The 4299-nt window shown below is 40.5% G+C and overlaps 1 protein-coding gene across 4 annotated transcripts in view; it reads right to left on the minus strand.

Moving 5' to 3' along the window:
* POC1B (POC1 centriolar protein B) overlaps window positions 1-4299 on the minus strand; it is a 118588-nt gene that overhangs the window by 98279 nt on the left and 16010 nt on the right. Inside the window, exon 1 of one of the 4 annotated variants that reach the window (XM_027774330.1) lies at window positions 48-66. The exons of the other annotated variants lie outside the window; for them this stretch is intronic. The gene's annotated coding sequence lies outside the window, so the exon portion shown is untranslated. Of the gene's footprint in view, window positions 1-47; window positions 67-4299 lie in introns of those variants that run through there. 4 annotated transcript variants of the gene reach the window in all.

Raw genomic sequence — 4299 nt, forward strand, 5'->3', positions numbered from 1 at the left:
AGGGCGTTTTTCGAAAAAAAAAAAAAAAAAAAAAAAAAGGTACTTACCTCCAGTGTTTGTATTTGTTAAACCACCTTATTTATTTTTCCAGTTGATAATACATGTGTCTGATATAGAATTCCAATGTTATGAAAGGGAATCTTAACACAATCTTCTTCCAGTCCCTGCCCACCAGGTTCCTTCTCCTAGAGACGACCAGTATTTTCCTTACTTGGCTATTCTGCATTTTGCTTCTCCATTCCCCACTCCTTCAGCCCACTGGTGCAATTAGTATAGGAGACCATGTTTTATTAATACAGCGAGCTGCCTTTGTTCTCAACGAATTTTTATTTTGATAATTTCAAGCTTACAAAAAAATTATAAGGTAGTTCAAGAAACTCCCAACGATTCTTTACCCTAGATTTTGCCATTGTTTACTCTGTCATTTGCTATAGCATTTTCTCTCTCTATACTTTTTTATATGCAGATTTTTACTTAACCATTTGAAACAAAGTTAGAAACATAAAGCTTCCTTACTACTAAATACTCCCTGTGTACTTCCTAAGAACATTTACTTGTCTAAATCACTGCACAACCAACAAATGAAAGTATGCAACTAATTATACTATTTAGCATATATTATTTTATAGTATCTCATACATATTATTTTATACTAGTTAATACATATTCTTTTATCCATAGTTCAGATACAGATTCTATCAATAGTAGCTATTTCCCATCTATAACATAAGCAAGGAGGTGCACTGCATTCATGGCCAAGTGTCTTTATAGTCACCTGTAAACTGGGAAGGGTTCCTAGGTTGTTCTGTGTCTTTATTGACTTTTACTTTTACATTAGTTAGGAATGCAGCCTATTACTTTAGGAACATGCTACTTAATTTGCCTGCTGTTTCCTGATAACTGGATTCAGGATGAATGTGTTTATCAGTGATACCACAAAAGTTATGCTGTGCCCTTATTCCTGTATCACTTGAGGGCACTGGATGCCTCTTTATTTGATATTGGTGATATTAATTTGGATCACTTGGTTTAGATGATTTCTGCAATGGAAAGTGAGTCTTTTCCTTTGCAATTAATAAGTATGTTGTAGGGAGATACTTTAAGATGAATATAGGTATCCTCTTTCTCATGAAACTGTTACACACTAATTTTAGCATCCTTTGATAATTTTCCAACCTGTCATCCTTTAATTTAGTAGTTAATAAATGTTTACTTAATGAATTTATACTTGTTAGTTAATGTATGATTATAAGGATGAACCATCCATTACTTTCACTTATCTATATATTTATTCACTTATTTATATCAGTGTGAACTCATAGATTATATTATTCAATTGGATACAATCCATAAACATCGTCATTCATTTTGAGTCTCAAATTTTCCAAATTTATTTGGTAAGAGCCCTAAAGCTGACCTCTGTGTCTTTCTGATATATGTATATCATTTTTTGAGCACCTTACTCTTTAGAATTACAACATGTACTTTTCCTGCTCCAACCCTAAAGCTGGTCTACTTGTCTCGATTCCTTTCAGTGGAGAATGGTTTGGAAACCAAGATCTAGGCACTATGTTTGCTCACTGCTGCTGATGGGTCAGTGAACAGAACTAAGAAATAAAATAGAAATCTCAGTCAGGACCAGCAGATGGCATGGTGGTTAAAATGCTGGACACTCCCACATGGCTGGCCACAGTTCGAGTCCCAGACCTGGTGGCTTGCTTTCTCACTTTCCCTGTCTCTCTCTGATCAAATTAAAAAATAAATGAATAAAATAATTTTTACAAAAAAGAAAATTTTGGGAAAAAAAGTCTCAGTGGGCAGAACTAAGACGCTGGCTATAGAGAGCTATACTTGTCTACATGTAAGTAGGTAGTAGATGAGCCCCAGTCTAATAACAGAGTCCATTCTTGCCCTCCCTCTTTCCATATTTACTGCTCTCTTCTCCCACAGTAAAAAACCTGATTCCATTATGCTTAGTACTGTTTTGCTCAGTCCTAAATACACAAACAGTAGCTTCAGAATCACTACACTACACTACTGCAAAAAGCAATCCCACAAACTAGAGTTCAGGATTCAGTTTTTAAATTTAAATAATCAAGGTGTGCCTTGAATGCTCCGGGAGGTCCTAAACACAAACCCAGGACTTTTCCTGTGGGGGTCCAGTTCTGTTACTGCTGAGCCATAGCCTGGCCCAGTCCCATAAGGTATACCCTTTATTATAGGTGCAGTCCTGATTCCCAGGACATGTCCTTCCTGGTATCTCAACTCAGTGTCTGGGATGCTCAGTGCGATTTTTCCTCTTTGTTGAAGCTAGAGATCTAGGGGCACTAGTCACTGGTGTCGCATCCAGGCCCTAGTGAGGCAGTAAGAGATTGGTGCTAGGCCTCCGAGTCGCTCATTGTACCTTGTGCTGCTTGATCCCAGACAAAGAACAATGAAGACTCCCACACAGACTTCTGTGCTACCTACTTGCCTACTTCTTGAGACTCCTGTCATATAAATCTCAGCCTCCTCAATCACAACCCAGACCTCTGATGTCTGTCTCCTTAGCTCGGCCAGGCTGTCACTCTGCTATAGCCACCCCTGCCTGCACAGCAGGCAAAGTGTCCCTAGGGAAAAAGCCAAGGTGACCATGGTGCTCACCCTGTATTTCCCTTCTTGCAAGGATCACAGTTTTATGTTCTCCATGGCTCAATGCCTAAACACAGTTACTTCATATATTTCGTCTCATTTCTTTCCCCTAATTTGCCAGAGGGTGTATGCCTGTGTGGGGAGGGAGTGAGCTAGCGCCACCACCCCCCGTGGGGAATGATCACAATACAATCCCTTCTCATCCATTTCTCCCTCCCTTCAATATTTCGGGCACACATGAGCTCGTGCCTGATGTGTTTTCAAGCCACGGGTGGAACTGTGGAGTTTGCCCTGTGAGACCCAGCTGCCTCAACCACCATGACCCTATTTTGTCTAGTTTTACAGTTGTTTTTAGCTACCAATAACTCAATCACAACCAGAGAAATCTCTAGGATTATACTTGTAATAGAGTCATAGCATTCTATTGTGTAGTTATACCTCTTTTTTTTTTTTCCTTTGGAGAGGTTTTTGACATAGCGCGTGTATGCTTGCCAGAGAGACAGAGAGACAGCGAGAAATCACCCCCCGGGGGGATGGCCACACCGCAATCCCTTCTCCTCCATTCTCCTCTCAGGATCTTGGGCACACACGCACATGCATCCAGTGTGAGTTTAAGCCGCCAGGTCCAGGACTTGAACCGCAGTCGACTACATGGGAGTTCAGCGACATAGCCATTACGCTAACTGCTGGTCTCAGTTATACATTATTTTATTTAACCAGTCTACCCTCTTTACACTGTATATAGTTTTGTACTTTTACAAATGCTGCTGCAATGTACACGTGCCTTTTTAAAAAAAATTTTTGCCAGAGGGCACATGCACTGGCCAGAAAGAGACAAAGAACAGGAGAGAAAGAAAGCAATCTGCAGTGGGGCATGGTCATACCACAATCCTCCCCTATTTCTCCATCCTGTCAGGACTTTGGGCATGTACACACATCCATCCAGTGTGTTTTCAAGCCATGGGGGCCCAGGTTTGAACAGCAGCTTGGCTATATGGATTCTAGCTCCCTTAACCACCAGGCCACAGGGCCACCCCATGTGTCATTTCTAACGTGTATAAATGTATCCTTGTAATAAATTCCTAGAAGAATTACTGCTTAATCTGGACCAAAGAACATAAAATATTTCAGAATTTGCTTAAAAGGTCCATGTTTAAAATACAAAATATCACGTAACTTTATAAATTTGGATTATATTCCCACTCAAGAGAATCCTGATAATTCAGATTAGCTACACATAGAAATCCTTAAATTTTTCAATAATTGCACAAGTCTTCCTATATATTCTCTTTCAGTCCCCCCCTCCCCCCGGCCCCGTAGGTAACATAAGCTTGCCATACAAAGACAGAGACTGAGAGGGAAAGTGAGAAATCAAACCCAAGGGGGGATGACCACATCACAATCTCTTCTTTTCCACTCTTCTCCTGGGATTTTGGGCAAACACGTACATACACCCAGTATGATTTTTCTTTTTTTAAAAAAAATTACTTATTCAATTTTTGGGTACCAGCAGTTAGCGTAATGGCTATGTCGCTGGACTCCCACATAGTCAACTGCAGTTCGCGTCCCAGACCCGGTGGCTTAAAACTCACACCAGGCGCATGTGCGTGCGTGCCCAAGATCCCGAGAGGAGAATGGAGGAGAAGGGATTGTGGCATGACCATCCCC

The sequence above is a fragment of the Tupaia chinensis genome, unplaced genomic scaffold (assembly GCF_000334495.1).
Source record: "Tupaia chinensis unplaced genomic scaffold, TupChi_1.0 Scaffold000423_1, whole genome shotgun sequence".
Classification (NCBI taxonomy): Eukaryota; Metazoa; Chordata; class Mammalia; order Scandentia; family Tupaiidae; genus Tupaia; species Tupaia belangeri.